We start from the raw sequence: 22,683 nt of genomic DNA on the forward strand, positions 1-22,683 counted from the left end.
CATTCACTTTGTGATAACTCACCAAGCTATATACATACAATTTATTCACTTTTCTGTGTGTTGTACTTCAGTTTTTATGAAAGCAATTTCAATAAAAACACCAATACGTGAGCAATTAGACATTAGATTTTAAAGCTCAAATAGAAAAACAAATAAACAAGAATAGCCTGAAAAAGGTCTAAAGATAAGAAAGCAGCGCTTTCATATGTTAAAAAATATTTTTAAATATTGTAAAGCTTAGTAAGCAAACAGTGGGGGCATGAATGAACATGAACAGACAGAGGAACCAGGGAAAAGAGTAGCGAGTCCTGAATCAGTCCCACATATGTATGAGACAAGAGCTTGCGAGAACCAGCTTATGATATAGTAGCTTCAGCAGGGGAAAGATAACTTTTTATATCTGGATCTATACCTCACAGCTTCAGGCTGAATTTCCAATGGATCAAAATTTGAATGTAAAATATTAGAAGAAGAAAAGGACGCGTCCTATTATCGTACAGTGGGGATGACCTTTGTACCTATGATTCAACATCAGAAGACATAAAAGAAGTGATGGATCGCTTTGACTGCATAAAAATAAAACCTGGGCATACAAAACAAACAAGCCATCAACCAAATAAAAGAGAAACACTAAACTGGATTCAACTTACATCTAAGGCAGAATTACCTTATATTATCTCCCTAGCAAATAAACAGCTCCCAGAAATAAAAAATGCAACAATCCAATTTTCAAAATAAGCAAAGAATATGAGTGAGACAGCTGAGAGAGAGAGAGAGAGAGGTGGTCCTTTTAAACATACGTTTAAAACTTCTCATAACAAATGTAAAACTCAGCTGAATCACTGTTTTTCACCGATCAGATTAGTAAAAATCCAGTATTGTGACTAAATTATGCAATGGCAGAGCTGTGGGAAATCAGAATAACTTCTGATCCAAAACTGGCAGAGGTGTAAACTGGTACTAACCCTGGGAAGAGCAAGTTGGCAATATCTTTCAAAATTACACATGCGGATACCTAGCAATCCCATTTCTGGGAAATTCTCGTAAATCTATAACATGCACCTGCAAAATGCCACAGGTGCAAACAACGTCGGTGGTAGCAAATTAGAAACAACCTGAGTGTTTACCACACAATCAAATAGCATGATATAATCAGTGAAACAATCCAGGCAAAGACCAGGGTGCATTTGATTTTGTAAAATGTGTTCAGCAGAGATGGCAAAGCATTATATATACACACTTGAATTTGCTTGTATATGCAGAAAGAGACCCTGTATTAGAGTAATTCACACTAATATGTGAAAGATTGGCAGCTTAGAACCTCCCAGAGATGGTGCATCCTTAAAACAAGATGCCTTTTAACCCAAATAAACCTGTCATGTGATGGACTTTTTGTCAGGGTGATAAAGTAAATTGGAAAAATGCATATCCTGCAAGTCCAGAGACCTGGGGGGTCATCCAGGCAGTGGTACCTCAGGAGGTTCAAGGAGCCACTTTAGTTGGATTAGACACGGTACACTAACAACAGTCGTCTGGGGCAGGAGGGAAGCGGGTGCTTATAAACCAGGAGTGGAAGAAAAACTTTCACTCTGGTCCTTTTTTACAGGATGTTTAAACCATATGAGTGTATTATCTAATGAAACACTAAACAGTGAGCGAGAAGAGCTGCAGTTCATGAGCTCCTCAGCCTTGATGCGGACCCACAAGATCTCCCCTAGCTCTTGTTCCAAGAACCTGTCATTTATAAACAGGTAACGTTAAATGTTTACAACGAGTTTTATTACGCTATAAATAGCTCACGGACTCTGCCAGGAACGTCTTCTGTTAACATCCCTACGAAACACACTGTGAGATAGAAAGACCTTGGGCAACTCACCTAAGCTTCCTCAAACATCAGCTTTCTCTTTGGCAGAGCAAAGATAAGACAAAACAACATCACGGAACTGCCGTGAGCTCCTGGCCTGGGAGCGCGTCAGGAAACGGCGGAACAGCCCAGAACGATCTCTTCGTGCACCAGCTGCTCCGCAGCCCAGCTCAGCTCGAATCGGGCTCAGGCTGGAGCTCCCGTGCTTCTCAAAGGTCATGTTGCTTAACAATCATCTGGAGAAGCTGTTAAAGCACAGGCTCCCAGGCCCCGCCCTTAGCCGGGCGATTCAGTAGGTATGGGGCCCATGGGCCTGAATTTCTAACAAGCTGCTTCTCCCCGGGGATGGTGATACGCTGGGGTGTGTGTGTGTGTGTGTGTGTGTGTGTGGTTTTTTAAAAATATGTCTTTATTGATTTCAGAAAGAGGAAGGGAGAGAGAGAAACAGAAATATCAACGATGAGAGTGTCATTGATCGGCTGCCTCCTGCACGCCCCCTACTGGGGATCGAGTCCAAAACCAGGGCATGTGCCCTGACCAGGAATCGAACTTTGATCTCCTGGATGCTCACCCCCTGAGCCACGTCAGCTGGGCTGATACACTGTTTTAAGGACCACATTTGAGTCTGGTCCAGAGCAGGGTTCCTTACACTGTGATGTGCATACAAATGGCCTGAGAATCTTGTTAAAATACAGATTCTAACTCGGAGAGTCTGGAGTGGGGCCTGGGAGTCTGCATTTCCAACAAGCTCCCAGACATTGCAGATGCTACTGGTCTGCAGACCACACTTTGAGTAACAAGGTTCTGGACTATCCAATTCCATTCATTTTACAGATGAGGAAACTGTGCCTGGGGAAAAGTAAATGACCTGCCCAAGATCACTCGGATAGTTAAGGCACAGAGCAGTGTGGCTGCCATTCCTCAGGAGTGCCTCCCCCCACTGTCCCCAGACCAATGCCACAAACCTTATGGAGCCAATAAATGATGCTGGCCTTAGCGTTGTGGCTCAGTGGTTGAGCATTGATCTATGAACCAAGAGGTCATGGTTTGATTCCCGGTCAGGGCACATGCCCAGGTTGTGGGCTCAGTCCCCAGTAGGGGGCGTGCAGGAGGCAGCCGATCAATTACTCTAATCATTGATGTTTCTCTCTTCCCCTCCCTCTCCCTCTCCCTTCCTCTCTCTAAAATCAATAAAAACATAAAAAAATAGAAATAAAAAAATAAATGATGCCAACCCTTTGGAAAATGATGTGGAAATTTACTAAATCATATACAGTTCTCCACTCTTCTGAGAAATAAGCCACTTATTAGGCAGCTTAACTCAAACCACCAGCCTGTTCTTTAAAAAAAAAAAAGCACTTTTGGCAAAACTATTTCTTTAGCTGACTCAGCTTCCCCTCCAATGACTCACACCTTTAACAGGCTCTGTTGTGGAAACCTGTGGAAGACACAGGAGCATTTCTCAACACAAGTGGTCTGATTATGGACAGCAGAGGAGGGTGAGGAGAAGATCCGGGGGTGGGGAAGCTGATCCCTGGGAAAGCTGAGAAATCTGCTGATATGGGGCTCCTTTGTGACCTCAAAAACAGAATTGTACCGCATGCATTTTGCCAACTCACTTCATCACCCTTACAAAAAGCCCATCGATTTAAAAAATGTATTTGGGTTAACAAGAATCTTCCTTTCAAGATGCATCCCTCTGAGCTGCTAATCTTTCACACTTCAGTGTGAATTATTCCAAAGCAGAGGGAAGAGGGTGGAGTTCCAGATGCAACATCTCTGGAATAATTACTGCGGGGGCAGTGCTTACCTGAGAGGAAGCTCGATCGGGAGCATGTAGCTGGTGAACCATGGAGACCTTGGCACCTGCACCACCTTTACCGGCAGGCTCCACCCTCATCCCTGGTGTCTTCAGGCTGTGAGTGGTTTGTGGGCCTGGCTCTGCCACTAATTTGCTGTGTGAGTCAGTAAATCACAGTTTTAGAGAGTTCAGAGCTGGAAGGAAGAACTCTCCCATCCCAGAACCCCAATTTCTAAACCACAGAACTCATGGCCCGTCTGGGAGTGGCTTCCCCAGAAGCAGAGCCTGATACCCAGCTATCGAGTGATTCAGTTTATTGCTCTCAGGAGAAAGCTGTGAGGGAATGAGGGGAGAAGGCAAGGGAAGGGCGAGACTTGGAGGCTCGGAAGCATTTTTAAATGAGGCCAGGAGGCTGCGGTTTCAGCTCCCTGACTCAGTGGCCCCCTGGGTGGGGGTGGGGCAGTGTAACCCCTCAGGTATCTCTGGCTAGGTGGCTTGGAGAAAGACACAGGGTTTGTTTTCCGTGGCCGCCCCAGCAACCCCACAGCAGCTGGGAAATGGGTACAATAGTGGGTAAGAGGGACCTGGTGGAAACCAACCCTTCCTCAATTCTGAGAACCCCTCCAGTGTGTTTCTAAACAAGAGGCTCCCCAAATCATGAAAGACAGAGGTGAGGGAAGAACACAGTTCCACCCTTCACTTCCAGCAGTCTTGGATTCTGCACTAGGGGGAAGTCAGGGGAAGCAGTTAGGATTTAGTCTGTCACTCCTGGTCACACCCCCTGCGGCACTTCTGCCTGGCACTGGCCATTCGTGTGCCAGTCTCCCCACAAGAACAGCCTTGGAGGAGAGAGCCTTGTCTGGCCTCATCACTGTCTCCAAGCCTGGGGCCAGCTTGGCACATGGGAAACTAGAGCATCTGGGGAACAATATCTGACTGAATAAGTTGGACATTTGGGCCAGATGCTTAAGCGCCAACAGAGGAAGAGAAATAGGTCAGCTGAACACTCCCTAGCCCGAGAAGCTGGAGGAAAACCGCGCACAAGGCCGGGATGGGGAAGGAGAGGATCCACCAAGAGTTTCCTTGGCCACGTGATCCTTTCCTCCTCTCCCAGCTCCCTTTCTCAGCTCCCTCACTCCATGTGGAACCAGAGTTAGCATCAATCCTGGGGAGACCTGCCACCTTTTGGAAAGGTGCCCACTGCTCCAAATGACCGGGGCATCTGAGCTCCAATGCTAGCTCTAGCTCTGAGCCCCCTTCCCCACTGGTACCTACCTGAGTGCGGCACAGTGATCACGCCCACCTTGGAGGCATTCACAGGCACACCCCTGCAAACCACCCAGGGCAGGGGCAAGGCCTGCCCCTGCTGCTGAAGTTCCACCCCTGACCGCCTCTGAGGCTCCTCCAGCTCCAGGACAGCCTCCGCCACGGAGCACGCTGGCTCCAGGCGGGCTCTGGGCACCTGTGAGACGCGCACCCGTCACCCAGAATTTCCCAAGTGCCACGCACTGTGCCCGCGATGCCTGCCACGCTCTTGCTCGCTCCCCCGCGCAATGAGACCACCTCATTGATACCTCCATAACCCGGGTCTCATGATCTCCGCTTTACAGGCATCGAGCCACTGGCAGAAGGTCAAAAAGCTAATGAGGGGGCATCGGGGTTCCAACCAGCGGCAGCTGGACGCTTTTACCTCCTCTCTTTAAGTGGCTTGTCACCATGGGCTCACTGAATACAGCAGTCCTGGGAGCAAGGTTCATTACCTTCATTTCTCAGAAGGGGACCTCTCGTGGGGCACACAGACTAGCCGCAGCCCTGCCCTCGGCCCAGCCACCACGAGCTCCATTTAGCTGTTGCAGAAACTAAGGCTCCAGAAGGTGCAAGGGCTGGGCCATGAGCCCAGGGCGAGGCAGGGCATCTCAGGCAAGAGGCTCAACACCTGGGGCTTCACCTGGGCAGGCCCAGGCTGCCCCGCTCTCCCCTTACCCTTACCCCTCCCTCCCTCTACCGGCAGGACTGGGCCCAGAGCCCATCTCATTGGGAGACAAGAGGGTGTGGTAAAGGCTCGGGTGGGGGGTGGCTGAGTGGAGGTGGGCAAGCAAAGAGGAGAAAAATGGGGGACAGCTGTAATAGTATCAACAATAAAAATAAAAGACTCGGGATGCTTGGGAGGAAACTGAATCCCCACATCCTAATCTAATCTAATCTAATCTAAGCACACGCAGTACCAGGAGTGAAAGGTTGGCTTTATTTGAAAATAAATCATCATAAATTCCCCATGTTAGCAAACCAAAAAAAAAAACAACAACCTGTGATCATCTGAGTAGATGCAGATTTTGTCCCCTTTGATAAAATTCAACATCCACCCCTGATAGAAACCCTCAGCAAATTATGAATAGAAGGGAATTTCCTCAACCTGGAAAAGGGCATCTGTGAGAAACTTAGAGCTGAAAGGTGAATGAACTGAGTGCTTTCCCCCTGGCACTGGGACAAGACGAGCTAGTCAACGAGATCAGCAAGGTTGCAGGGCACACGATCAACGTACAAAAACCCACCGTATTTCTACTTCCTAGTACCAGAAGCTGGAAAAACATAGTTAATATCCATCAGCAGGTAGTGGATAAAAAAATTATGGTAGGTCCATACAATGGAATACTTTGTTATGGAAAGGATGGACAATTGATACATGCCACAGACAACATGAAAAAAGTTCAAAATAATTATGCAGAATGAATAAAACCAGACCTCCCAAAAAAGAGTACATGCTCTGTAATTCCATTTATATAAAACTCTAGAAAACCCTAACTAAGCCGAAGGAAGAGAAAGCAGACCAGTGGTTGGGGGGGGAGGGATTTCAAAAGGCACCAGGGGAGTTTGGGTGGTGATAAGAGAGTCCCTATCTGCCCTGGCTGGTGTGGCTCAGTTGGTTGGGCATGGTCCTATGCACCTGAAGGTTGCCAGTTCGATTCCCGGCCAGAGTTATGGGATATATATTCAAAATTTAGCAAAGTGTGCACTTTTGTGCAGTTCCCTGCATGTCAATTTTACCTCAATAAGCTGTTCTTTAAAAATTGCATATGTATTGAGGCACCAAGAACAGGCAAATTCTAGAGACAGGGAGTAGAATAGAGGTTGTCAGGGGAGTTGTTTAGTGGAGACAGAGTTTCTCTTTGAGATAAAGAAAAAGTTCTGGAAAACAGATAGTGATGACGGTCATACAACATTGTGAATGTGCTTAATGTCACTGAATTGTATACTTAAATGGTTTAAAATGGTCATTTTTATGCTGTGTACATTTTACCATAATAAAAAAGTAAAAATAACTAAAAAAATATTGCATATAAGTGGGCATTTGCATTTGAGGGGAAAGCGGAAACGTTTTCTGCTTTTCTCAGACTCAAAGAGGTTAAAACAGCCTTCCTCCCATAGGACAAGGCGCTCCTGACCCTTTGCTCCAGGGATCGCCAGGGGATCAGGCCCCCGCCCTGTGCTCCCCCCCAGTGGCTGACTAGTCTCAACCCCTTTGCACCTGCTGTTTTCTGAGAGGACTGCCCCCCCCTTAACCTTCCACCTAATTCTCCCTCTCCCTGCCTCCCCTTCCATCTCCCCTGCCCCACACCCTCCAGACTCTCTCCCAAGCTGCCCTGAACCCACAGAAGGCTGCCAGCCCCCAGTTTGCTCCAGCTGCCCCTTCTCCAAGGGGCTGTCCCTCTGTGCCCCCCAGGTCCCTGGTACCCCTCTCCCTTTGACTTGGCTGCAGTGTTCTGAGCATCTACTCTGGGCTCAGGCTGGGAGCTCCTTGAAGTCTCAGGCTTCTAACTGCCTCTGTCTCCAGACTTTCACAGCTGCTCAACTGCCAGGACTTGGACTGAACCAGGCCCTTTTTTTACCAATTCAGGAATGTCCCTAGTAGAGAACATGGGAAAATGGAATTTTCGGTGAACAGAGCAGCTTTGTGTCCAACTTTTTGGCTCACAGAGGATGGACTGTTGGGGCAAGGGCAGGCCCACGCAGGGTGCCGGGAAACCTGGCTTTGGCTTCTCCTTACCAACTTGGGACCTAGAAAGCAAATCAGTCCCTTTCTCTAAGCCTCACTTCACCCGCCTGAGAAATGGAGCTTGAGAAACTTCCTCGAGCTGGGTGTGGGGGAGAAGCGGCAGAGGGGAAAGGGGTTGTCTGCAGAGGCCCCCATTGTGGGGAGCATCTTGGTCACACAAGGCCTGTTTTCCTGCAAAGGTCTGGCCTCACACTTGTTGACTTTGGGTTCAAGCCCTGCTCTTCCAAGAGCCCTGGCGCACAGGCTCTGCTTCTGACTCACCAACAGATTTTGTCTGTTACACCTTCCAAAAGCGACGGGGCTGTGCTCCATAGCTGTAATTAAACAATCATTCATCAATAGGCCCACATTTCTCTCCCTGCTGGACCACAAGCCCCACGGAATTCCTAGCTCAGTGCCTATCATGAGGAGAATGCAAACGCTGTGCTAACTAATTAATGCAGGGAGGCGGGGTGGAGGCTGGGGTGAGTTTTCTGCTAACTGGCATCAGTATGGCAGCTAAGGGGGAGTGAGACACAGCAGCCTCTGTCCCTGACCCACTCGGAAAGGGAAGGTCTGGAACCCGGGGGACATCCCCAAGCCCCTCACCAGGCCGCATGCCCTCCTCCCTACTCACAAATACCAAGGCTGACCCAAGCACTGTCCTGGTTCCACCACTCCCCCATGCCACCCTATAGACCATGACGCTTCTTAAACAGGTCATGAAGTCTTCACATCAGAGTTCAGTTCTGTTCTACTTGTGTTTGTGACACAAGCTTAGCACACAAAGATGAAAAGCTCAGAGGGAGCCCGGAGCGGCTGATGGGCCTGGGGGAAGAGAGGCCTGTACTCCTGACAAATGAGGAGAAACAGCTCAATGTCCCTCATGAGGGGACCAACCTGGGCAAGGAGGGTTGTTTCAGAATCTCCAGAAATATTTGTTACCGGAGTCAGTGGCCCACGGGCTGGCAGTCGGGCCCATTTCTCCTCAACAGAAGGTTCAAGGGGTGGGCAACCTCAGGTTCTATCAGCCCCAGGTTCCCTCCTCACCCCACCCAAGCAGACGAGCAGTCACAGTCTAAAACAGCCCTAAACCCAAACATCAGATGAAAGGACTCCAGCTGGAATCCTCTCCCCCCTTCTGACCTTCCTGAGCTTTCTTTCAGAGACACCTCACAGCTGCACGTTCCACCAGCCTCCGCCTCCTGCTACCGCTTCCAAGTGCCTGGCCTAAACAAGCACCTCTTGCTCTATCTTTTATTTTTATTTTTTTAATATGTTTTTATTGATTTCCGAGAAAGGAAGGGAGAGGGAAAGAGAGATAGAAACATCAATAAGAGAATCATCGATCAGCTGCCTCCTCCACGCCCCCTACTGGGGATGGAGCCTGAAACCTGGGCATGTGCCCTGACTGGGAGTCAAATCGGTGACCTCTGTGTGTATGGGACAGTTCTCAACCAACTGAGCCACACCAGCCAGGGCTGTTTTGTGTGTTTTTTAATTCCCCATATAAGTGAAGTCATACAGTATCTGTCTAATTTCACTTAGCATAATACCCTGTAGGTTCATCCATATTGGCACAAATGGCAAGATTTCATTTTTCAGTTTGGGCAGGGGGTGGCCATGAAGAGGGTGCTGTCTCTGTTTCGGGGATGTTTGGGCTCATAAAACTTGGATTGATAACATTGGCAGTGGACCAGGAGACAGAGCTGGGACTACCTCAGCTGGGATAAAAGCACCAAGGGGACAGTGATGAGGGTAGTAATAATAACAGCTAACGTTAGTCACTTTAGGTCATTTAATCCCAGCCTCTCCCATAAACAAACATCCACAGTTAGAAACTCTCACCCTCTTTTTAAAGATGAGGAAACCAAAACAGAAATTTCAGCAACTTGCCCAAGGTCACACAGCTAGCAAGTGCCAGAGCAAGTACTGAATCTAATTATGCTGACCCCAGAACCCTTGCCGATATCTCCACGTTACAGGATGGCCTGAAGGCAAAAGGAATAGACCACATTCCCCTACCCAGCAGCTTTGTGCAGCCAGAAGAGCCTGACTATAAGGCCAGGAAGGCCTGGCCTAGGGGATGGAGCCCACAAGAAGGTGGGGCAGGAGGTGTAACCTGAGCTCCCTGCAACTTCAGGGTCAGAACTCAGAGGCTGCCGCTCAGACCGGAGCAGGTCAGGGCAGGCCACTCTGGCTGCAGCTCAGGGCCGCTGGGCTTAGGGAGGAGCCATTTGTCTTCAGCGAGGATGGGTTTGCCTTCTGCATTTCCTAAGAGGCTCGAAAGTCTGTGTACCTTGCCCTTCAGTCTCCCCCATTACCTCCCTGTCTGGGGTCAGAAGGTCGTTTGTCCTGAGCAGAGAGGTTGTGCTGGGGTGTCTTGGGAATCTTACATCGGACAGGCAGGACAAGGCCAGACTACAGGGGGCCTTAAAAGCCAAGCAGCTCCTGATGTGACAGGCAGCAGGGAGCCAGTGCAGGTTCTTGAGCAAGGGAGTGATCTGATGAACACATTCACTAAGGGAACAATGATATGTAGAAGCTGGTGGCCAGGACACCACCATTCCTCCAAGCCCTGAAATGAAGGAAGGTGACCTCTAAGGAGTCCCTAATGGAAGTTCATGTGCCTGAAAGTGGCTAGAGGACATTTCTCTCAGGCATGAGAGAAATGAGCCACCCAGGCATTTGCCTGTTCCATTCCAGGGAAGTACAGCTGGGTAGAGAATCACCTTTTACCAATAAAATTGGTACCACTTTGCTGACATTTGGACAGAGGGTAAACCATCATGTAAGTAAATCCTTTCTGCCTTCAGGAATTAGACATATTTGGTAAGAGACGCATATGTCTGATACTTGCTCATTGACAAAATACTCCAGTCTTTCTGGATTGGTTGTACCTGGCAGTTTGTAACAAGAACCGTAGAACTGGCTGGACCCTGTCAGAGTGTAACTCCACTTTAAGAGGCGGGCCCCTAGAAAATCATCGAGTCAGAAATGGCCCAAAGCAGTGCCACTCGGGAAGGTGGGAACAGAGAACTACCCAAGAGCCGGAGAGGGGGGAAGTGGCTCAGCTCAGCCGCCAGGAGGTCAGCATCAGGCACCCACCTGAGAGAGGCAGTGGAGCTGGGGAGAAAGACCCCACTGTACATGCCTCTACCTGAGTGCTGGGACCCCGCAGAGGCCATGGAGTGCTATGGGCATCAGCATAGGTTTGGCTTCAGAGCCCCAGTTTTTTCATCTACAAATTGGGAATGAAATTGACAGTTATTGGCCCTGGGCCTGGTCAGTGGTTTCGTACTACATGCGTGATACACACAGACAATAACAGCTCCGCACCCATTGCAGTTGGACACAAGCACCTTTGGCATGGCTGGGCCGGATGGAGGCAGCACACACGTGGCTGCAGGGCATCCGCTGGCTCCACTGTCTGAGGCAAAGGTGGAAATAAGATGCCAGAGAGCCCAGTGCCACGTCTAGGAGAGTCACCCCCAGCCTGGGAGGGAGACCCAGGCCGGGAAGCCGAGTTGGCACAGATCTGCCACGTAGACTCCCAGTTCCCAGCAGCTCACTGCCTTTCCCTGGCTGTTCACCACAGCCTGTCATGACCATGGTCCCCTCTGTGGCTCCGGGGATGCCTTGGCCATTGCCTGGCAGTGTTGGTCTCAGCATGGGCAAATCCCTTTTCTCCTGAGGTCAGCCAAACAAGGTTAGACTTGTCCCCAGGAGAACGTGTCTAAGAAACTAGAGAAGAAACAAAACCCAGAAATTAAAATGCAGCCACCTGCAAACAAGCCCTTAGTCTGATAAGAATCTGGCCCCAGACTGGGCTGGCAGCCTCTTCAAGCTGCCTCCTCACCTCCTCCTCTTCTCCACCCTTCCAGAACCTGCTTCCTCTAGCCTTGAGCAGCATCTGTCCTTCCCCTAGCTCTCTGCAGGACCAGCCTCTCTGCCTTAGCTCCTAGAAAATTTAATTGGCTTCTTCAGCCCTCAGCTCTCCCACAGGGATAGTACCTGCCAGGTAAAGTTCTTGAAAGGGCTGAAGAATCAGCCGGTGATGCCAACTGCAACTAATGTAACCTCCATGAGAGCAAGACTTCCTTTTGTTTTCTGCCCCATCTTCTGTGCCTGGACCATAGTAAATGCTCATGCTATTTGTTGAATGAATAATAAATATGAATATGAGCTTGAGTAGGTACATATAATCTCTAGAAGGACCCACAAGAAACTCGTATCAGTGATTGTCTTTGGATAGATGAACACAGAGGCCTAAAGAATAGGATGGAGAGGAAGCTACTTTTCACTGTGAATCAATCTGTATCTTTTGAATTTTTTTTCCTGTGCATATATATTAACTATTTGAAATTAAAAACACAATACCATTTACATTCACACCAAATAAATGAAATACTTTGGTTTAAATCTAACAAAATATGTGGAAGAGCTATAGAAGAAAAACTATAGAACTTTGAGGGGAAAAATCAAGGATTGCAGTAGGCGGTCAGGGCAGGAATGATGGATTGGGTACAGAGGGTCACCGGGGGGGAGAGTCCTGGGTGCCTAGAAATGGACAAGACTATAAGCCCTTGCAAGACCACTCTCTTAAGCATTAACCCCTGGAAATTACATCTAGGCCTCAGCTGTATTTCAGCTCCAACTCAGAAAAGCAGCAAAATCAGGCAGAACAATGCCATCACTGACCTGAGGAGCAGTTGCAATGACTAATGACCCTGGCACAGACCAATCAGTGGAGACCATGACCCTGAGGAGACATACCTGGAAAGCTGATGAATATTCTATTGAGATCCTCCCCTAAGACCTCAGATAAAAGCCCTCAGGATGGAGGACCCTGTGTGGTTCTCTCTGTGGAGCACACCCATGCTTTTCCCACCCTTCCCCCAGGAGCACTTTCTTAGCCTCTCTTTCTCCTAAACCCCAGTGGCCCTCCTTTGCCTCTGTAACTTGTTTCCTGAGCCCATTTCTTCTCTGGCTCACTTCTTCTACCTCTGTGACTTTCTAAATAGACTTTCTCTTATAGTTGGAGTCTTGGCTCTGAATTATTTCTTAGCCAGAACTCAAGTACTGAGATTGCTGAAACCAGGTCCCATCTGACTCCATCAGTCTAACATCTGGTGCTGTATTTCTGCCGCTAACAGGAAGACCTAATAAATAGAGAGATATTCCATGTTCATGGATAGGAAGGCTCAATATTATTAAGATGTTTGCTCTCCCCAACTTGAGCTATAGATTCAATGCCATCTCAATAAAAATCCCAGAAAGTTAATTTATAAATATCTACAAAATGATTCTAAAGTTTATATGGAGAGGCAAAAGACCTAGACTAGCCAACACAATACTGAAGGAGAATAAAGTTGGAGGACTGACACAACCTGATTTCAAGACTTAGTGTAAATCTACAGTAATCAGGACAGTGTGGTATTGGCGAAAGAATGCACAAATAGTTCAACAGAACAGAACAGATCACAGAAAAAGGCCCACATAAATATAGGAAACTGACCTTTGACAAAGAAGCAAAAGCAATTCAATAGAAAAAATATAGTCTTTTCAACAAAGTGGGCTTTTACATAAAAAAAGGAATCGGGACACAGACCTTTATACCTTTCACAAAAATTAATTCTAACTGGATCTTAGACTTAAATACCAAAGGCAAATAATAAAATTTCTAGAATATAACATAGGAGAAAATTTAGGTGGCCTTGGGTTTGGTGGTGAGTTTTTAGATACAACAAAAGCACAATCCATGAAAAACACACACCCACTGCTAAACGTTATTAAAATTCAAGACGTCTGCTCTGCAATAAACACAGCTAAGAAAATGAAGAGAAAATATTTACAAAAGACATATCTGATAAAGGACTTGGATCTAAAATACATCTAAAAAAAAGTCTTCAAACTCAGCAATAAGAAAACAAACAACCCAATTAAAAAATGAACAAGATATCTGAACAGACATCCTGCCAAAAAGATAAGTGAATGACAAAATAAGCACATGGAAAGATGAACATCTTATCTCATTAAAGAATTGCACATTATAACAACAATGAGCACTACACACCTATTACTTTTTGGCGAAAATCCAAAAGAACTGACAACACTAAATGCTAGTAAGAACGCAGAAGCCCATTGATTGCTGGTGGGAACGCAAAACAGTACAGTCTTTGGAAGATACTTTAGCAGCTTCTTACAAGCTCAGTGTAGTATTACCATATAATCCAGCAATCATGCTCTTAGGTATTCACCCAACTAAATAAATACAAACACGCATACACATGTTTATAGCAGCTTCATTCATAATCACCAAAAACCTTAAGCAACCAAGATACCTCCCAATAAGTAAGTGGATTAAAAAACTACAGGACATCCATACAATGAGGCATTATTCAGCACTGAACAGAAACGAACTATCAAGCCACAAAAAGACATGAAGGAACTGTAAACGCATAGTTCTAAGTGAAAGAAACCAATCTGGAAGGCTGTATCCTGTATGGTTCCAACCAGTTGGCATTTTAGAAAAGGTGAAACCACGCAGATGGTATAAAGATCAGTGGCTGTCAGGGGTTGCGGGAAGGGAGGGGTGATAAGTGGAGCACAGATGATCTGTAGGGCAGAGTAACTCTTCTGTACAACTGTAACTGTGGAGATCACAAGGGTCACAATGTCATTATATATTTGTCAAAACCCATAGAATACACACCACCAAGAGTCAACCCTAATGCAAACTAGGAATGTTAGTTAATAATAATAATTATCAATATCAATTCAGCAATTGTAAACCAACGTAACACACTAATAATACATGTTAATAACAAGGATACTGTGTATCCAGGGTAGGGTGGCTACATGGAACTCTGTACTTTCTGCTCAATTTTTCTGTAAATCTAAACTGTCCTTTAAAAACAAACAAACACCCATTCACTATTTTTTTTAAAGAAAGCTTACAAAGCATAGAATAAAAATTGTCCAGCCAATATCATGGGCTTTGCAGCCAGACAGCCCAGAGTTTAAGTCCCAAATCCAGAACCAGCCTCAGCTTCCTCTTGTGAAGTTAATGGCCCTGCCTTTCATGGTTGGGTTAAGGGCTCCAGAACTCTGTCACTGCAGCCTGACAGTCAAAAATCACGTTGCCTGCATGATTTCCACAGACAGGGAGAGGACTGGCCTCCTCTTGGCTGGGAGGGGAAGCCAAGCAGGCAGGACCAGGACCATCTGTAGAGATGACACCCAAAGGTTTCCCAGCTGCAGGAAGACACTGGAAAGCACCTGGCCCCAGCCCAGCCTCTGCCGGGCCAGCTTGTCTGCTGGCCCATGTGTGTCGCGGCTTCACTGGGACAGCCCCTCCAAGGAGGCAAGCAAGAGGGCTCTGTAGCCTGTGACCCAGTGCAGAGCGAAGGGGGCCACCACCCTGCCCTGGTGTGCCCCTTCCACAGCAGGACTCTGGGGAGCTCCTACTCACTTCTTCATTCATAAAAATGGCACTACCAAGGCCCACTTCCAGGGTGGCAGTGAGACTACCAGGCAGCAGTGGGGAGAAAGCTGAAATGTATGTTATTCCACCAAGCAGTGAGCGGCACCAATATTACTGCTCAGACCAGCGACACAGAACCTAACGGCAGCAGCAGGGACAAGATAAAATCCAGGCTTCTGAACACGATTAACCTCCCAAGCCTCAGTCTGCTTATCTGCAATATGGGAATAACACAGTTCTTCGCCTCCTGGGCTCTGTATGAGTTCGGTGATAGAGTCCCTGCACAGGGCTGAGCACCCTGCCTGGCACAGAGGCGTGCCTTCGTAAGGTATGAATGCCATCCCGGCTAACTGTGTCGTTCTAGACAAATCACCGTCTCTGCCAGGGCTTCCTCTGTAATCCTGATCGGATCTGAGAACAGAGGAGGCTACCGTACTGCTACGATTAGAGATAGTGTTGATTGCCTTGTGGGTGCTTGACTATGAACTTAGACAAATCAAATCACGTGGACGAGGTCTTGGCACCCAGAGAGCTTGGGCTGGAAAAAAACACGGTTGCAAAAAAGGCAAAATGAACTCAAGAGCTTTGGGAAAGACTTTGAGCCCAGGAAGAGAGTTGTTAAAGAAGGTCCAGTTCAATGAAAGGACAAGGGGGGTGCTGAGTGACAGGGAGCCTGGCTCCCAATCACAGCCAGCATTTTCTGCACAAAGTTATCCTTCAACCCTATAGCACCAAGAAGGCAGGGCCTGGCTTACCAAGATGTCAGCCAGAAAGAGGCGGGCAGCACTGACTCACCAGCAGGGAAGCGGACCACAGCTAAATCGGAACCGGTGAGGGTGTCAGGAGTTGGCCAGAGGCAGGGTGGCAGGGAGTGGCTGGCTTAGGGGAGGAAGATTTTGGTGATTTCCACCCCAAGTACACATATAGGGGTGGGACCAACCTGTCTGGGTTCAAATTCCAGCTCTACCACCTACTGGATAGCCTGGGGCAGGTGAGTTAACCCCTGGGCTTGGGTTCCCAGCTGGGCAATGGGGATGATAGTAGCAACCACCGCATAGGGTTGTGATTAGGATTTGACATCAAGCCTATTCAACATTTAACACAGTGCTGGCCCAGAGTAAAAGGCAGCAGGTATTATTACTGTTATTTAGGGCAGGGGGCTGGCAGCAAGCCTTCCCACCTGCCTATCCCCTCCCTCTGACTTGGGTCCCACCTTTACACAGGCCTGTTCCATATAGCTTTGCCTGGACTGAATCACATCAGACAGGTGCAGAACTCAGGAGACCCTCCAGCTCCACCCCCTCATGCAGGAGTCTCCTCTGCAGCTTGCCCAGCCTCTCATTACATGCCTCCACTAACAGGGAGCTCATCACCGCATGAGGCAGCTTGCTCCACATTCAAACAGCTCCGATCACAAGTTCTCCAGGCAGAGCCAAAATCTCCTCCCTGCAAACTGCCCCTTAGTGGAAGTGATTTTTCTGCCAGGGACTTTCCGATGTCTGGAATCCACCCATCCCACAAACGCCAGGAACCCTTCAAAAGGCCTCCAGTTTCTCCTCCAGGGAGGCTGCCCTGAACCCTACCCTGAGCATCTCACGCAGAATGGCACATTGCTCCTCACAGGGACACACACATACCCTCCAGCTCCTGGGTCCACAAGGCAGAAAGTCTTGCACTAACAGTGGTTCACACATACCCCGAGTCATTCAACTCCCACAAAAACCTGTAAGGCATGTACTATTTCTTTGCCCAGTTTTTAAAATTGTGCTGAAATACACATAACAAAATTTTAACCATTTCTAAGCGTACAGTGAATGTATTAAGTACATTCACATTGCTGTGCACCCAGCACTAACACCCACTCCAGAACTCTTTCCATCTTGCAAAACTGAAACTCTATACCCACTAAATAATAATTCCTCCATTCCTCCCTCCCTCCAGTCCCTGGCAACCTCCATTCTACTTTCTGTTTCTATAAATTTAACAATTCTAGGTACCTCATATAAGTGGAATCATACAGAGCCCTGGCTGGGTAGCTCAGCTGGTTAGAGAGTCCTCCCAATACACCAAGGTTTTGTGTTTGATCTCTGGTCAGGGTACATACAAGAAGCAACCGAAGAATACATAAATAAGAGGAACAACAAATATATGTTTCTCTAGTGAAACAACAAATTGATGTCTCTCTCTCTCCCACCCCCTCCCCCTCTCTCTAAAAATCAATCAATCAATCAATCAATAAAAAACAAATAAATAAAATAAGTGGAAACTCACAGCATTTGTCTTTCTGTGCCTGGCTTATTTCACTTAGCATAATGCCCTCAAGTTTCGTCTGCGCCGTAGCATTTTTTTAGGGCTGAATACTATTCCATTGCCTGTATATACATCTTGTTTATCTCTCCCCTGTGGATGGGCATTTGAATGGCTTCTGCATTTTGGCTTTTGCAAATAATGCTGCTATGAACATTCCGTCCTGTAGGGTATATACTCAGAAGTGGGATTGCTCCATCGTATAGCAGTTCTAGTTTTTAATTTTTTGAGACACTGCCAAACTGTTCTGCACAGTGTCTGTACCACTTTGCAATCCCACCAACAATGCACGAGGGTCCCGATGTCTCCACATAGGGGCCAGCACTCATTTTGTTTTGCTTTTGTTTTCTTACAGTAGCCCCTCTTAATGAGTGTGAGACAGTGCAGGGAGGTCCTGTTTTTATCCCCTACTTTAGGGCGAGGACAGTGGGGCTGGAGAGGCCTGTCACTTGCCCACGGTCGCACAGGAAGCAGGTGGCAGAACGCGGGATTCCAGCCCAGGGTGCCTGCGGCTCTCTCAACAGCCCCTATCCCGGCGAACCCTGCAATCCAACTGCTCGGCGCCCAACCTGGTGCCTCCGAGCCCCGTCAGGGAGGAGGCGGTGACCCCCAAGGAGACCCCTCCCCTGCCCGGAGGGCAAGGACCACCCGGGCGCCCCTGAGGCTGCGGCCGTAGCGGAGGCCTCCCCCTTACCCCGCGCGGCCTCCTCGGGCTGAGCCCCCCGGGCAGCGGCTGGAGCGGGCGGGGGTCCGGGGTGCGGTGGGGCGCGGGCTCGCTGCGCGGCCGCCGGGTGGGCGGGCGGCGCCGGGTTATCTCGCGGGGCCGGGGCCGGGGCGGCGCGGGGCGGGCGCGGGGCGGGCGCGCGTTTTCTGGAATCCTTGGGGCCGCGCCAGGGCGCCGAGCGCGGCTAAGGCCGCCGCCCTGAAGGGCCAGGCCCGGCACGCGGGGCGACCCCACCGAGGAGCCGCGGCTGCAGGCCCGGGGGGCCCCCCGCTCCGCCGCGGCACCCTGCCTGACCGCGAGCACGCCAGGAGTCTTCCCCGAGCCTCAGTTTCTTTATCTGTAAAGTGGGGAGACTAACAAACCTTGCAGGGGATCAAAGGAGCGCCAGACAAAATAACAAGTGTTGGCCGGTATGTGGAGAAATCGGCACCCCTAAGAGGGCCGGGCTGAGAGGGGCAGCCACTGCCTCCTCCCGCGGCCAGGCTGTTCTCCACCTGCCCCGCGCCTGCCCCGCGCCTGCCCCGCGCCTGCCCCGCGCCTGCCCCGCGCCTGTCCTCTGGGCATCCCGCGCTGCTCTGCCCCTCACCGTTGGAGGGCTGGCAGAGCCTTGAGATGAAGTGCCCAGCCTCCTGGGTGACTGCGGGGAGTAACACATTTGAATGTATTAGCTCTGGCCTGCTTCTTAGAACAACAAATACACACAGTAACTTTCATTCCTTCAGGTAAACGAAGCCTCGTCGCAGAGACGTTTGTCCCTGCAGCAGTGATAACTCGGCAGCCACCTGAATTTCATTCGTAGGGTTGCTTGAATTACTCTCCTACAGCATGGGGTAGTATGCGGCCACCGTCAAGGATGGAGACCTACACGTATTGGCATTTCCATGACATGCATTTGAGTGGGGGTAAAAAAACAGGTTATACGAAAGTCAGGTGTATGCCGTCGTTGGTTTGGCTCAGTGGCTAGCACGCCAGCCCGCGGACTGAAGGGTCCCAGGTTCGATTCCAGCCGAGGGCATGTACCTCAGTTGCAGGCTCGATTCCTGGTTCCAGTCGGGGTGCATGGGGGAGGCAACCAATCCATGTGTCTCTCTCACATCGGTGTCTCTCTCTCTCTTTCTCTCTCCCTCTCACTCTCTCTGAAAAGCAATGGAAAAAATATCCTCCAGTGAGGAATAGAACCTGAGATCCTTCAGTCTGCTGGTTGACGCTCTAACCACTGAGCCAAACTGGCTAAGGCGCAGAGTTTCAGTTTTGCAAGATGGAAAAGTTCTGGAGATGTTTCATAACAATGTAAATGTACTTAATACCAATAATTATGGTAGTTTTAAAAAATGCTTATGAAGAGATTTTAGTAATCTGAGAAAGTGAAAAGACAAGGAAGTGGGGAAGTTCTGGCTCTTAGGAAAGAGGGAAGGGCGGATTGAGGAGACATGTAGGTGAGAACACCAGAAGTGAGGGCTTGGACGGGGTGGGAAAGTTCTGGGCCAGAATGTAAACATTCGCTTGCTATGACAGCAATAGGCACCCAGGAAGCTTAAGAGCAGGGCCTGACGTTTCTGAATAGCTGTCAAGCAAGTCCACATCCCTTTGGCCTTTCAAACTCATCACCTCGACTTCAACCTTGCTAACTGTAGACAATCCCTACTCATCCATCTCCCTATCACTTGAGGTGGCCCCAAGGGGGAAGACCTGGCTGGGTATTGAACCCTTCCTGCCTGGGATGCACAGACATAACTCTCTCAGTGGCCCTGGAAAGCTCAGGAGGTAGGTTCCCAGGCTGACTGTATCCCTGTTCCCAGACGACACCCCCCTCCCCCCAAGTGTGGGACATGGCCCTCATGCACAAGTATGCAGGACAGCCAGAGCCCAGAAACCCCCTGGGATTGTCACACGCCTACAGGCCACGGTTCTCAGAACTCCATGGAGTCTCTTGGCGTCAGAAGGCCAGACTGTCCATTTCAGAAATGACTCTTCCTTCCAAGGCTGAGTCATGGATGGACACCAGATAGTATTGCTGGGGTGGGGTGGAGGGATGGGAGTAGTGGGGTGCTGGAGCCTCCAGAAACATTGTGGACTCCCAAGAGAGAGTTGTAAGAAGCCTACTTGAACCTCACCTGAGGGAGGAGACCCACCTACTCTGGTGGTGGAGGAGCTGGGACCAGAACCCCCAAATCTCCTGCCCCAACTCCCAGGCCTGGCTCCCTCACACCAAGCCTATCCTGAGAATCCTACTTTCTGCATTTATTTATTTTGGATACCATCAAAGCCTCTGAGACAGGATGGATGGATGGGGGCGTTTCAGGCCTCCAACACCATCTCCCATCCCCAAAAGCTGCCAGAATAAGCACCCCTAAACCTGCCTAAATCCCCACATCTTTGAGATGAAGTTCCAAATCTCATTTGACCTTCAAGGTTCTTTAAAACTTGGTCTCCAATGATTCCTCCCTTTTCATCTCCCACTCTCCCATTCCCTTCACTCAGCCCTGCAGCCCCCCTGAATTTTCCAAACTCCCTTCCCCAAATGCCACTCAGCTTTTCGCACTTGCTTCCTTCCTGCTTCCTTCTCCTCTCTGCCTCATAGATTGATCAAGAAAATGAACAATGAGTTTTCTGCCCATCTTTTATGGCTAATTCTGGTGCCTTCCCAAAGGCTCTGGAACCCTGACCTTGACCTTCCACAATGGGTCCCTAAGTGCCAGCAGCTTTATCTATGTTATCTTACACAATTCGATGCCACGGGCATTAATGTTTCCATTTTACAGATAAGGAAACTGATGATGAGAGGCCCAGTGACTGTCCACTGCTGGGAACTGGTGCAACCAGGATTGGAAACCAGCCTGACCAGCCTGTGTTCATTCTACGTGGCCTCCCAGTAATCTATGAGTGGGGAACAGAAGGTGTGTCCACAGACTTCTGGGGAATTCTCCACTCTGTCCAGGGACCTCTTAAACCTGTGCTTTGAGGAAGATGGTTGAGAGGTGGAAAGAGTGGCATCAGGTCTGATGGCAGTAGGAGGCCAAGAGTATGGGGCACTTTTAGAAAGAGACCAACCTGACCTGTTATGTCCTGATGCCTCGCCTTCCACAGATAGGAGCTTAGCACAGTCGCAAAATCCTTAACAGGTGGCTGGATAAGAGAGGGATCGAGATGCCCTTGAGACGACCTTCTCAATCCTACCCAGCTTATGAAATGACCCAGAGAAAGCCTCAGGTTAGAAAGAGCCTTCCAGGGGTGCTTAATAAGTGCTTTACACCCTCTCTGCTTTTCTGTACCCCTAAAAAGTTTTCTAATCTGTAGTCTACATGTGAATTAATTGAAGTTATTAGGTGAGAGGTCAAGGTCAGGCAACTGCCTTCAAAGGTCAAAAAAATTTTTTTTTCTTTAATCCTCAGCCTAGGATATTTTTTCCATTGGTTTTTAGAGAAAGTGGAAGGAGAGAGAGAGAGAAACATCAATGTGAGCGAGACACATCAATTGGTTTCCTCCCACATGCACCCCCACCGGGGCTGGGGATCGAGCCTGCAACCCAGGTAGGTGCCCTTGGCTGAAATCAAATCCAGGACCCTTCAGTCCACGGGCCGGCACTCTAACTACTGAGCAAAACCGGCCAGGGCCAAAGGTCAAGTCTTAACCACTGTCCCATCCCCTTTCCTAAAAATCCCAAGAGAAAGCAAGTTCCCCACACACACCCTCATGTCATCATAGTCCTGGAAATTAGGAAATTAGCCTCATAATTCCTATGAGTGATCTCACCCCATTTGCAGTATAAGCTGAGCTCCAAAAATGTTCTTGCCCTTTGCCCCAAGTATTCATTCTGGATAGGAAATAAAACCCAAGGAGGAAGGGGGGATCTAAACGACTAAAAAAGTTATTTTCGCCCAGCCGGACGTGGCTCAGCAATTGAGCATCCACCTAGGATCTAGGAGATCACGGTTCGATTCCTATTCAGGACACGTGCCCGAGTTTCGGGCTCGATCCTCAGTCCGGGGCGTGCAGGAGGCAGCCAATCAATGACTTTTTCTCATCACTGATGCTTCTATCTCTCTCTCCCCCTCCCTTCCTGTCTCTGAAATCAATAAAGATATATAAAAAAAAAACAAAAACACTTAACCTTTAAAAAAAAGTTATTTTCACAGAGTTGTCCATAAAAGTGGATTATTAATTACAAAACACCTGGACGCAATCCAACTGTACAGCCAAGGGACAGAGGCCGCACGTCCTGGGAAGGATTGTTAACGTGGCAGATTCCACATGGGCCTTAACAATGACACAGTTCATTGGTTTATTGTGTTCATTTAAAATAAATGCAAAGTGTAAAAGCAGAACATTTTAATTTCAGAATACTGCCTAAATGAGAAAGGCTAACCTGTGTCATTTTATTTTTTCCTCCCCGTTAAAGAATTTTAAATCAATTCACTTTTGATGAGGTAATTCATGCGCATGGTAAATTCAGGCACATAGTACATTA

At 48.6% G+C, this 22,683-nt stretch overlaps 1 protein-coding gene across 3 annotated transcripts in view; it reads right to left on the bottom strand.

The window, feature by feature from the left end:
- The window catches only part of IL34 (interleukin 34), a 50,855-nt gene that overhangs the window by 27,576 nt on the left and 596 nt on the right, over positions 1-22,683 (bottom strand). Inside the window, exon 1 of one of the 3 annotated variants that reach the window (XM_081117838.1) lies at positions 18,186-18,298. The exons of 1 other annotated variant lie outside the window; for it this stretch is intronic. The gene's annotated coding sequence lies outside the window, so the exon portion shown is untranslated. Of the gene's footprint in view, positions 1-1,876; positions 2,067-18,185; positions 18,299-22,683 lie in introns of those variants that run through there. One more of the 3 variants, XM_081117836.1, reaches the window with a different exon arrangement.

Source organism: Miniopterus schreibersii (assembly GCF_964146895.1).
Source record: "Miniopterus schreibersii genome assembly, chromosome: 18".
Taxonomy (NCBI): domain Eukaryota; kingdom Metazoa; phylum Chordata; class Mammalia; order Chiroptera; family Miniopteridae; genus Miniopterus; species Miniopterus schreibersii.